This window comes from Battus philenor, unplaced genomic scaffold (genome assembly GCF_028537555.1).
Source record: "Battus philenor isolate CCGP_79_NKW_IND1 unplaced genomic scaffold, ilBatPhil1.0.hap1 SCAF_7, whole genome shotgun sequence".
NCBI lineage: Eukaryota > Metazoa > Arthropoda > Insecta > Lepidoptera > Papilionidae > Battus > Battus philenor.
Window position 1 is genome coordinate 9856338 of NW_027181737.1, and position 14299 is coordinate 9870636.

The window sequence follows — 14299 nt, forward strand, 5'->3', positions numbered from 1 at the left end:
TATTCTATAGGTTAACATGGCTTAATAACATTCCTTTCACGTTTATTTAAAAAAATACTTGACATTCAGTATATATAAAAATAGGTAGTGAATTGCGTGTTTATAATTAAAATTTATTCATTCGATAAAGTATTGGTAATTAGTTGTAGCTTGTTTAAAAACTAAAAAAAATATGTAGAGAAAGCTATGGCTAAGTAACCTATTTAAATTTGAAATTATATTAATTATTTCCTAAATCTTATATTTGATAAATTTTAAAATTTACATATGTGATGAGTTGACACCAATAGGCTATTAAAATCATTTCGTGTTATAATAGAACACGCAGAGGAATATTTTAGGATCCGGTTTGTTGTAAAAACTTTACTCCATTAAAAATTTATCGCGTTCGTGTATACGCCATTATGTATAAATCATGTTAAAAAAAATATATTAATAACAGTATTATTTGAGAAAAACAATTCACACAAATTTTGCAATTGAAAAAAAAAATAAACTAATTTTATATCAATTTAGTTATTACGTCAAATAAATTAAAAAATAGTTCTGGAAAAGCATTCAGTAATAAGATAATAGTTACAACTAAGTTTCATTTGTGTTAAAATGCTTGGAGTAAGTGTAGGGAACTTATGGAATAAATTGTCCGTAACATTACGTTATCTATGGTAATTTTCACTAAGTGTTTACTAATTATAATTTTTTTTCTTACGCTCAACGAGAATTAAGTTACATCGTTTTTTTGCCACTCGTTTTTCAAGTTATTACTTTATGTTAAAAAAAAATTGTATAGTGATCTTACTAACGACAGTTATGGGCACGAGGTCACTCCATCATACCGTGCTAATAAGTATGACCTTTAATTTAAAACAAACAAAACTTTTCTTTAGTTTAAGTTACTAAAACTACTAAATGAACTCACTAACAAATACAAAGACAAACCAGAAACAGTTTATTTAAAACTAGTATATTTAATTATATAAAAATAAATTGTTTTCTTTATTACAAACAATAGCACAATGTATGTAAAGTGTGGTTGATTTTGATACTTTTTTTACTAAATATAGTTGATTAAGCATTACCAGTTATCAAATATTATGAATGCGATAAAAGAATACGGAATATTATGAGCATTGGTAGCGCAACGGTAGAGAACGGAGACCTACGCCCTTACCCAAATACGTCACGAGTGACCCCGCAGTCTCCAGTCAGTCCAATTAATGTCTCTATCAACAGTAGTGCTAAATATGCTATTAGTACCTTGCTTCACTCTCTCATTTTACGTGCACCTCGTCTCTAACATCCAAGACTTGCACGCCAATCTCGATTCGGTGCACCAACACCTCTAGTTCAAAAAACTGCACTTGTTGCTCCTCACGAAGAAGCAGTTAAATGTCCTGTTGCACCACTTACCTAACAACATGAAGAAAGCCTACTACGAGTATAAAGCCACCAAGTCGAGTAAAAAGACGATTACAAAAGCTCTTTTTGACTACGATAGGTGCGTAGGGGGTAAGCTTTACTCCTACTCGGCCGGTAGTAAAGCATTCCGATCCCCGCAGTCATTCGAATCGTACTTCCATTGCCCCTCGCTGCTTTCGATTAGATAATGAATGTTACGACGTAGGTACGTTTACTTAAGTAATTAGACATTACTGTCAAAAAAATTTAATTCGAACTATTTAGTCATATAATTTTTATTAACCAATACATGATTAGAAACCTCCGAAGAATACTTACAAAGTTACCGCCCACGCGCAGATCGACTTACAAGTTACCATTATGTATTCTAAAGAGTAAGCGTGTACATCCTTTTAAGCCACACGAAATTTGAGAAAACAACTTAAAAATTGCCATGTAAGAGAATGCATATTTTATTAACTTTAACATAATATAAAGTCTTGTTCTTTATACGATGTTGCTCTTTTATACTAAAACTTATAACATATCGAGTTAGATATATTTGAATTAAATTGTAATGCCCGTAAAGAACAGCATTTTGGTAATAATAATACACAGACACAAACATGATATATACAGGGTGCCCAAGAGTTCGTTTATAATTAAATCTCACACCCTAACAAAATACAAGCCGCACAGGATGCGGGGAGGAGTTTTGCCATTATCGTGATAGTTTCTTGGAAATAGTTGTAATGGACCGCTTCCCCGAGCCTTAATACGATTATTAGGTGAAACAATTTTATTATATTTCATAATTTTATACAGGCAAAGATTGGTTTTCAAGTCTTAGGAAAAAACATGCCGAGATTCTGCTACGATCACCAAAACTTCTTTAGCGCGAGTGAAGGGGTTTAATAATAAATAATATATGGAATAAAAACACCTATAGACATTTTGATCCATTGCTTTCAGTGTCGCTAGAGGGCACAAAAAGCTTGCACATCGTATTGAGAACAAGGAAGAACTTCTATTATAACTGCTATGAAATATGTACATTCTGCCTGCAATGGATATCCGCTTGGTCCGGATAGGTAGAGCAAAGCGAATAATAAACTGGGTTCTCAATGGTGATCTCATGTAAGCAAAGGTGATTTTAAGTGCAATCCATGATAAGAAATTCTCTAACTAGCATAATTTAATTTATTTCCCTGAATTTTTCCTTGTAGTATATACTTTGCCCGGGCCTCCCCTATCGAGCATACAAGTCGCCGTCTTCTTAAAAGAAAGAGAAGCAAGGTGGTGTTCGTACTAATGCGACTATAACTCTTAATTCGTAATAAATTGTACATAATATTGTATATATATCGTAATTAATACTTAATAACAAAACGAGTTTTTATCTCTGTTCATCCCCCGTAGGCATTTATGTTCGATGTCGATTATTTAAGAGAACAAATAACGTACAATTTCTTTTAAATTGTATTTACTGACAAATAAATAACAAAAATTAAAGAGGTCAAGATAAAGCGCCTTGAACGATTTGCCGCCTCAAGTCAAGCAGTAGAAGCAGTGAATGAAAAATTGGCGAAAAGCCAAAATCCGTGAGAAAAAAGACGTATTTTAAACATATAATACAACAAAATAGGCAAATGGATGATAACATGCATTTAAATTAAAAAGTGGCCTATGTATATATAACCTCACATTCTTTTTGAATTATTACTATAGCTTCTGTAACACAAGTCGCCACCTAGCATTCTGTCTTTAAAAATCTTTATTACGAAGAAAACCATACTACTTCATTTTCAGTCGGAATAGGTTATTTTTCGAAATATGTTTTTATTAACGTTCAAAGATAACTAAATTTGCGAGTTTTACTGCAAAGAGTAAGTAGAGTATGGTAAATAATAATAAATATGTTAAAAAGACAGGCCGATTTCTATCGGTTTAATTGAAAATCTTTGTGAGATGCCTACTACGTCCAGTTATGGATTGTTTGAAATAATTACTTAAAAAACTAATTACAATTTTATTGTTTTATTGCATTGTCATTTACACTATTTTAAAATTAAATAATATTGATTTGTTGTTTATTGTAAAATATAACAGAACATTTTTATTTGTGGGCTAATTAAATTTATGTTTATTTCATAAAATACTTCATTATTACTAACTTTGCAAGTAACCAATTCTATATATCTACGAGTGGGTCATGTAAAAAATGATATAATTTATGCAATCTCATCTTTATTAATAAAAAAAATCTTTTTCTGTTAATTATCAATATTTTATTTCAAATGAAGGTTTTGATTCCTGAACTCCTCATAAGGTTTCTTCGAAGTGGGTTAACGTAATGATGTCTAGGACCAAAACACAAAGAGAATTAATTTTTTTTATTAATGGAGCGTTGTACTTGTAATATGTAAAACCTACTTAACCATCTGGCGCCAGATAATGATAATAAAATCTCTCACTCATTATTTTTTTTACACGAACACCATGTTATTTGTTTCCTAGTGCGACTTCGTTATTTAAAATGATCTTCGTTATTATGAGTCACAGATTTCCGTATTGAATTGATACTTGTTATTTGCAGAACGTTCTTTTCAATTAATTAATCCATCAATTTTAAATAAACCGTTCGAATATTAAATACTTGGAACACGTTGTACCTGTTAGTTGTTAATACTTTTAGTTTTTTTTTCTATTTCGGAGGAAGAATAAAAAATGATCGAAACACTTTTCTGGTAGTTCCAAACAACTTTATTAGACATATTTCAATACTAATATCCATAATTTTTATACCCCTAAATATTTAACTGCCATAGATTATTTTAATGGTGTATATCTCGCCATCTCGTGTACGATAATCAAAATGTTATTTTCAGTGTTACTTCTTATCGCTAGGTGGCGCGTAAAAAAATAAACATATAACCTTTTCAAGAAAACACCTTAAAACCGCATTGTAGACAAACATTTCTTTAATCATTAGCTCGGTATAATAAAATGCTGTAAAAACTTAGTTCTTTTTATTATGATTCTTAATTTTAAATTTACGATTTCAATTGCAGATTAAATACAAAATTTAAGTCACTAATGACGTAACCAGAACGTCAAAGTACTGAGTTTTATTTCATCTGTGTAAACTTACTGAGATAGGACTGAATTATGGAATTGGATTAGTATGTTGTTAGGGAATAGTATCCATTATAATTTAACAATAAAAATTCAAAGTGTATACAATAATGAGGATAAATATTTAATTAATGACAAAAATTCATTCAAATCTTAAAAGCTCACTAAGAGCTATTTTTATAACCTAAATTAGTCAGCGAGTACGGATAAATGAAGAGGTGACAATCGTTCTCCACTAATGTCCTGATTATAGCCTGTATGCATATAACAAAATTAAATAATACTCAAGTTGTAACAGATTTGTCGTGGTGATATATCAAGATTTTAGTAGGTGAGTACGTAAATTTAACTATTTGCTCTCACTGCGTTAGTACAACGCCCACTGCTTTCAATGCCTCAAAAAATGTAGAAAGTACGGCTTATCATAATTTACGAAATTAATAAAAAAAACACAAATTTTAATTTATTGCTGAAGATATAGCTGTAACATTTCTTATATTAAATGGTCGCAACGCCGTAACATAATAAAGATGCTAGTATTGTTTTTAATTCTTTAATCATTTAATTTTTGTCTTCTGTAGAATACTGTTATATCCCTTTTATATGTGTGAACAGGTATTTCTATATTGTGCAAGTTTTATTAGATATACTTAGACTTTAAACTGGTAGTGTATCATTAAAATAAAAAATACACAATGGTACATTTTTTTTACAATTAGTATTTATTGTGCCTGTTGGGCTATACTTAAACTTAATTGTATGTTATAACACTATCATCCATACATTGTTGTGGAACATATTTATAATAAAAATAAGTACATATTTTTGTAAATTTATTTAATATGAACTCATATACATACCATGCAATGACAAACTTACAAATAATTGAATATTTTGTCTAACATTTAAAGAATCACAAGCAACTGCATAATATTGGGTATATTATGCCGCTTACCAGGAGTCGTTTCAAAACTTATTTTGTATATATTGCATTCCTTACAAGGTCAACAGGGAGGAATTGTGTATTTTTGCATTAGAAGTATAGTAAGATGTAATTTAAAAAATGTCTAGATATTTACATAAAAATTTGCCAGGAGTTATTAATACCTTGTAAAGTTAATTCCTTATCATCAACAATTTACTCATCCTAAATGCATTGTAACAAATAATAGATTATTCACTTTCAAAATAAGAATGTTTTTGGGCAGAATTGATGTGATTTACTAAATTATTCACTCCCCTCTTTACTTCTAAAAATAACAATGATTCGCCAATATTGATTATTAATTTCTTAATTGGGTCTCAAACTAATTTTCAATGAGATATTTTTTTGAATTTATCTATATGGGAACCAGTCATTTAATACTTCTCCACTATAATGTTACCATGTTTTGTTAAAACCTCATGTTTATTACACAAACTTTACCTTTGAAACAGTGAAAAAAGTTGGGAATAAATTAAAAACATTTAAAGGTAATTTTTTTGTTGTATTTTTTCTTTCTGTATAAGTTTCATTATGTTCTTGGGAAAACCAAATATAAAACTACAAATTTGATTTGTCATACCTACATATTTTGTGCTTTCACAAATTCTATGAATTGATGTAAATTTTAACTACATTCATAATTGTTGTTTTGTGTGTCACAGGCCATGCACTACAAACTGATGATAATTCGTAAATTAATTCAACTTTAAAATATACTTTTTAATCAAACTTCACAAAAATATGTAATGATAATTTAAAATAAAGCTAATTGCATAAAAATATACATTGTATATATAATAATGAACACATAAATAATATTTTTAATACAAGTACTTATGGTTGTAATAAAATTTTGTAATTGTTTTATTAAGTATAAAGGATATTATAATTGATAAACAACAAACAGGTAGATTGCTTGTTGTTTATTAAAACATGTCTTAATTGGTATTAAAAACATTTATTTAATAACACAAAAAAAATCATCTCTTGTTAAAACTTGACACGAATGTTGGGCAGTAACAGAAAATTTAACTGTGAAGTATAGTTTTTATTTACATGAGGTAAAATATCTTAAAGGCTTGTCAAAAAATACTAAAGCTTTGAAACTAGATTTATGAGGTAATATACAGAGTTGGATTTACGAATTTGTTGCCTATGGATCCAATGAATTTCACTGCTCCTATTCAGAAATGATTTTTTTTTTTCAATTAACCCACATAGTCTATAAACATAAACCAGGTTTATATATAAAAAAATTCTTTGAACTTTTTGTGTTTTAAATTAGTGTCTAAATCTGAGTGCAAGCATAAATCCTGCACAAACACATCTTAATTTCTTAGTGAAATTTCAACTGGCCTTAAAAATTTGAAAACAACACCTTTTACATCACTATTTTGCAAATAATATTACACCTATTCCTATGTACTAAACATCCACTGTTCTGTTCACCTGACAAAACGAATAAAACGTAAAAACGATGTATTCTACGTTAATATATATTATTAAAAATAACTAATGACAGTCGTGTATATAGAGGGTGTCAAGTATCACTCTTCATATTGCTGCTAAGCAATGGCACAGCGTGAGTAGGAACAAGGTCGTGGGGGGAAGTATATCGGCTGACATGAATGAATGAATGAAGAGCATAAACTGTCTCGTGATCCGATTTAAAGGCGCCGTATCTGGATAAATTACCGAGTTAACGAGACGTACAAAAATAATGTCTTAACGAACACGATTCTGGTGCTTCATATAAATCCGTATTTAGTTTAATTCGTTTCCGTCACGTGGCAATGGCAAAAAGACGTTAATGGTTTTAAAAAATTAACGGATTTTATCCCCTAGATTTCCCGTATTAAAGCGTTATTGAAAATGGTCGTGTGAATATAAAAGTCAAAAGTAGTTTTAATTTTTAAAATATTTTCGTAATAATCATTCGAAAAAAGATTTAGCTATCAAGTTGCAACGTATTCAATTAAACGTTAATATCAAACAGAAATAAACATAAAGTTTCGAATTTTGTCATTAATAGTGTTCAAAATAACTTAGATTCCTTTCTATAGCTCACGGACCTGTTCCGTGAACTCAATACAAATGAAACTATAAAAGATGGATAAAATAGATGGATGGTCCAGAATAATTGTTAACATGTACGAGCACGTTAGATAGAGTAGTAACCCAGCGGTACAGGACTGAAACGTGAGATCGTAGGTCGCCGGTTTAATTCTCGGGATACAATCTTAAATGATTAATACTTTGTGGATTAATCACATATATATGATTGCCACCGCTCATAAAACAAGCTTCTAGGGTATGGGCAACAGAGGCAAGCGTGGCGATTATGGTATATCCCCCTATAGATATCTTTGGGGGACATGAATACCTTACAGTGGGAGTGCAATAGCCTGAAACGACGAAATACTATTACAGGGAACACAGAACACATCTAAATATGAATGCTAAACTATATATAAACTGGAGTTTATACCGTGCCGAACATTAAGTTTAATCAAGTAAATTTAATGGTATGAAATATTAATTAAGATCCTTCATTCCCTGCGAAGAAGCTATTGTATTCTGTTTTTCGTATAAGTATTTCGCATTTATTATTTGTAGAATTCCTATTATGGAAATATGTTGTAATTTTTATGAGTAAAATCCTCATTATCTACTAATTACAATTATATATTGTCGTACAAAAGGTATTTTGCACATAAATGTAAAATAAGTTGATGAGTTTTTTAACAACTATGAATTATAATTATTATTTTTTTTTTGAGTAACTGAAATATTCTAAAATTATTAGTTTTTTATCAATTATCATGTATGTGTTATTAAAATAAAATTCACTACGCTTTTGTCTTTTACGTTATTCTCGTCTTTAAATTTCTAAGTAATTAAAAAGACGTATAACGCCGAGCTCTGATCGTTTAAGTGGACGCTCCAACAAACTATCAGGTGCAAACACCCCCGAGAAAGAGCCTCGGCTTTGTCACTCGTTATCCATTTAGCGTTTCCATCCAAGGATTCTCGAGAATGCCGATTCTCGAATTGGTTTAGTTGCTATTAATTGGGTACCGATACTATTACTACGAAAATCGTTAAGGCTAAGGCTTTTTTCTACGATGTGAGTAAACCCTGCCGGTACGTGATGGTAGTTCCTGTATGCGACCGTTCTCGCCGGCGAAAATTTCATGATCTTGTTTGGTTGCGATTTATATATACTCTGGCAGGATTCGAGTCTTCGTGCTGTCCAGAAATTCAAGAACTTGTCTCGGTTTCAGGACGGCGGGACATTTAACTGTCTCTGGTGATATTGCTTCGTAGGTCACAGCACCTACAATTAACGGATATCCATTAAAATCGGAAGAATCAGTGTTTGAATGCTAGTTTGAGAAATTTAACAATCGTTGGTAGTTCGGAGTCCACATGCAGACCTTCAATACGAATGTTATGTACAACCGGCAGTCTGTGAATAACTTGCACACCTAACACGCGCATAGATCGTTCTTGCCTATGTTAGGACTCTTCAAATGAAACTTTTTACTTTCATTCAGAAATAGGAATTACAGCTCAAAATAAAGACCACCTTGTTTCGCGCTTTAGTGGAGCTTGCACTAAAGTTAAAGTTATTCTTCGTTTCCTGAACCAACACTCTAAGATGTTGGCTTCGGTTTAGAAGCGTTGTCGTATGGCATCTATTCTGATGCTAGAGGTGTACGACAGATGTAAGCGAATAAACCTAGGTCTACACCCTTGAAAAGAGATGGATTATTGATTCAGAGCGTATATAAAGTCAGACCCAGCATCTATCCTAGGCGACGACCCGATAGGTGCAAACTTGCCGTACATACACCCTCGACGTATTCGCATTACCTAATAAACTTTATATGTGCCGTTGTGTCTGACTTTGACGAACACTATTACCTCGTCGTAGAAGATCGGAACTTCTGTGTCAGATCCCTTAATACGGTTGGCGGTAATGTAATCTATGACGCGGCGGAGATGCGCGGTATATATTTGTTTTAAAATCCAAAGTGTTCAAGGATTTGTTAATAATTTTCAAGATTAATTGGTTATAAATCATCCCAAAAGCTTAAAGAAAACTTGGACTTAGAACATCTGCGTTCTTCCAATCGTTAGAAAAGAGCTTGTTGATAAATACCACTTTATAATTGAAGAACTTTTAATTACCTTCATGGTGTAGTTATTAAAGCCAGGGGCTGTTACGGAGGCGCAATTTGCGAGTGACATCCATAACAAAGTCGCATGTAACTGGATTGATTTCGACTGCAGGGCCAACTTTAAGTGGTGGGCAGGATTTACAGGAAAGGAAGATGAAGTAGGTAAGATAGCATTGGCCCTCTAAGCTGTTGTTAAATCTTTTTCTTCGTCTAGCGGAGTGCGCGGCTCGGGCGAGGGAAATGAGGTATACAAAAGCATCTCTACTTTTTGAATCTTTCAGAAGACAAGATGAGAAATTTTTAGTTCAGCTTTTTACTTCCAACTCTCTTTTCGAACTACGGCTTTGCTTTCTCTAATTTAGCGCACTTGCCTGCGTTTTTAATCAGAAGGCATCACATTGTCAGATATGGCCCACCGAAGTTATTCTCCCCTCTGCTTTAACAGTCCTCTTCGATAGATTATGTATGCCTTGTGAGTGAACCGATTGTAGTATTCGTGTAATGTAGGGTGAAGATTTCAGTAGGATTTGCATCGCTTGGAATCGGATGCTAGAGAATCATTGCTACAAAAACCTCCAAGAGTCCGAGAAGTCGTCTATTGTCCTATTACGATTATTTATAATGAATAATAGGAGACAGTCCAAATAGTTCCATGCATTTATATATAATTTTGTAAATATTTTACATACAAAAGTCCTCCAGTTTTTTTTTTTTCAAATTTTGGTTTTATCTTGATCAATTCATATTACTTAATGTTGCGTGAGATGTTTCTTTATAATAGAATAAAGTCGCATTAATACTTGAAGATAAGACGAGCTTGAACTTATAGAAAACAGGCTAAAGGAACGATCATTTCTGGTTTATGGAGAAGTTGTCGACTCGCTGTTGGCTGCTTCTCTGACGTGCGTGTGACGCAGGTAGCGAGCTAATAACGACTTAGTGGTGGTAAGAGCCGGCTACGTTCAGTCACTGTCTGTCGTGCCCTCGGCGGACGCTAACATCTGCGTGTGCGCTTCGCTGGTTCACAAAAATTCGACTCGATTTATTTTCCTATTCGAAACCGCCAGTTACGCCAGTTTGAAATTAGGGTCGCTCAAACAATAGTTGCCGTTATATTAAATGTAAGTTTGTTTTATGTATTATTTTGTTATATAATATTAATAATATTTAGCCGATATTGTATTACTCTTAAAATTTTTCGATTATCGAATAATTCTTAAAATTTGATGATCTAGTTAAAAATTTAATTAATGAAGGAAGAAAAAAAGTATATCTAGCTAACGAAGATAAAGTTTAATAAAAATTATTCATGTAGATACACCTAAAAAATGAATTTTTATCTTAAAAAGTATTTTTTTTTTAAATTAACAATTGGTCGCATAACAATACGTAAAAACCGTTGTACCGCACGTTTGATTTCAACAGACGCTGACCGGGTTTAATAAGAGTTGCTAAACTTTTATTTCAACACTTTAAATTTTATAATTTACACACCTAAGTTTTGACTGTAAATTAACTGTACAGTATGATTAGACACCTATTTGTAAAAACTTTTAGAGGGTAAAGGCATAGCTCGTTTGCTGCTAATTAATACTTAGTACTCTATCTAAAAATCAATGATTTCAGAAATAATAAATAACGCAAAGCTAATCAAAATTCAAAGTTCTATATTTAAAATTAATTATTGTTTACTGTCTATCCCTGCAGACTTTGTACTGACAAAAGTTATTCGCCTGTCGCATTCCAATAGAAAAAACAAATCGATGTAACAATTTCAGAGTGATTACTTTATACAGGATGAATGTAAATATATAATTACGCAAAAACAATTATATTTCAATTTCATATTATTTTATACAATGTTTATTTATAAACAATGTTAATACTGATTTTCCTTTTAAGTAGTTCATTGTTATCAGTGTGATTTTCAATTTGTTCACATGAAATTATATTTCTAAAAAATGTATACTGAATAATTTTAAATTATTTTGTGGCAAACAACATAATCTTTTCGAATCAACCAAAACTTAATAACAGGTATTGCTTACTTCACGAAGTTGTGACCGAAATTTACAACGAGATTTTATTTTAACGGCTGATCGTATGTGTTAAACAAAAAAGAAGTTGTTTTTGTAATACTACTCTTAATTGCTACATAAAGCTTGCTTTATGATTTCCTTCTTGCAAAGTTCATAGTATTTTACCGCAATCCTAACAAAAACAGGCTCAACAGCCGTCTCTTCTACATATTAGTAATGTAAACTATCCTTAAATGGTTTTAGCTAAATATAACAAGTTGTAATTACAGATCTCTTGCGAAGAAAAATTTCCTGGCTATCACTGTTATCAATAATACAATTGATTGTCGAGTAAATAAATATACTATAAATAAATCCAAAATATATATAAATTGTTATAAATTTTTGGAACACTTACGACAAAGTGGTAAAGGCGTGTAGAATTCGATAGTAGGGGATTTATGACATGCTTCCCGGAACACGGCTTACCGAGTAGAAATTGACCACCTGGTAAGACCTTACTTCATGGGATTTAAATAATTCCGGTTATTAAATAATGACATGTTGCGTTAAGAAATAATGTTAACATGAATCTTTTACAAATTGTTTATCCCATATTACCGCACCGAGGCGTCTATTTCGGTTCGTCTGCAAGTGTGTAAACATTACTTTTCCGTTTTGAATGTTGTCGTAATTAACGAAACTATTGGTATTACGCAAACTTCTTTCTTATCCCAATAAGATGAACGTAAAGTTGCGCAGGATTTGATATTAAAGAATATGTTCCAATCTGGATAATCTTGAGTGGGGCACTACTTGTCTACAAGGAATAATTTAGTTATCAAACTAATTTAATTTGTAAAAAGTCAAAGGTACGTTTCACACTAAAAACTGAACTTACAAATATTACGTATGTATGTTGTAAATCGCATAACGTTCGATTTTACTTAACATCGATTATGTGTAAATGGAAGTTTGTTTTGTATTTTTTTCCTGTATAAAATTATCGATATTGTTTATCAAGAAATGTGTTACTTTATACAAAATCGATTATAGCAATTGTAAATAGCTTTCAATAGTTTATTTGAATTAATATTAATATAAAACATTAATAACTTTCAAGTAAAAACCGATAGAATATATTGCGCAAAGATACATCTGGTATATACGGAAATAAAAAGGTATAAAAATGGCCGTGATAAGTCTTAATAAATGAACTACTGCATATTAAGACAACTCATATAATTTACGAGTATTTATTTTATTTAAAAGTTAAGCATTTACGTCAATAAACACGTATATGATATTTTGAGTAGCTCATGCTACTTCAGTAAAGAATTGTAATATGAATATATATATAAACATATAAATATATATATATATATATTACTAGTGTGGTGACATAATATGACTTTTTTGAATTTACGATATTTAGAAAACAAAGCTCGCAGAGATTTAACAGCTTTTAATCGTTCATACTCCTGTCTTTATTTAAATGTATATAAGTAACCAATATGTACCTAAATAAAAAATTAATCAATCTAAATATTAATTAATCTTATAATAAAGTACCGCATACCAAATAAAACAAAACTACGTACATCTCGTATTTATTCTGATCTTTAGCATTCAACAATAAAAAAAATATCAGAAATCGTTAAAGGTCTTTGAATTAAGGTGTAATCCATTAATATGAATTACACTTTAAGTACGGTCAACGTCCGAGTCAAGATCGCGCCCTTTAAATTTTACTAGGCCCGTATAAAGAAGGCGATATCGGAACTCCTTGCACAATGGTTATTTATAAACGTATTTTTTTTTTTCGGACGTAAGTAATTTTTCGTTTCCTGTCGTCAATAAATAAACTCAAAAACTTTACCGCTATCCTTGGTATTTCGAGTGATCAGATAAGCTTATTTCTCATTAAGGTTTTTGAGTTAATAATTTTATAAGAAATATGTAAAGGTTATTTTATTTATTAGTAGTAGTAGTATTTATTTTTATTTAGATTAGAATTTAATTTTTTTTCTTCTATTGAAATGCGCCAGGCTATTAATTTCTGGCTGTAATAAGTCTACAGGGACAGGTAATAAACAATAATTAATTTTAATTTGTAGTAAGCCGAATTTTGAAAACGATTTTTTTGTTACTGTTTTATCATTACGTTATTTGTTATTTCTGAAACTATTGATCTTTAGATAGGTTGTACCATACATTAATTGACAGCAAATTGCTTTACATACACCCCTTTCTACTTACGAAAATAATGATATAGATAAAAAATACGCGTACTTGAATATCATTGTAACGCATTAACAGGTAAAAAATTATATACAAACGTAACGGAAAATATTATATACAAACATCTTTTTTATGTCTTAATGTTCAGATAATCCTCTCTTAGATGAACTTGTTTTGGAAGTTTAGTGCGGATTTTTGACATTAAAATCTTCCAGTTTTTTTTATTTTTGGCTCAATTGTCAGTTTATTGTAGCACAATTTACATCCAAGATGCACAACAGTGGAAATTGTGCTACTTGGTACAGGATTTGTAACAATTAATGAAATGTAGGAAATTA

At 30.8% G+C, this 14299-nt stretch overlaps 1 protein-coding gene across 2 annotated transcripts in view; it reads left to right on the forward strand.

Annotated features, from left to right (window-relative positions):
• The first annotated feature begins 4550 nt into the window (after positions 1–4550).
• The window catches only part of LOC137930819 (very long chain fatty acid elongase AAEL008004), a 28247-nt gene continuing 18498 nt past the window's right edge, over positions 4551–14299 (forward strand). The window contains exon 1 of one of the 2 annotated variants that reach the window (XM_068774146.1): positions 4551–4864. The gene's annotated coding sequence lies outside the window, so the exon portion shown is untranslated. Of the gene's footprint in view, positions 4865–10685; positions 10824–14299 lie in introns of those variants that run through there. The other variant, XM_068774145.1, reaches the window with a different exon arrangement.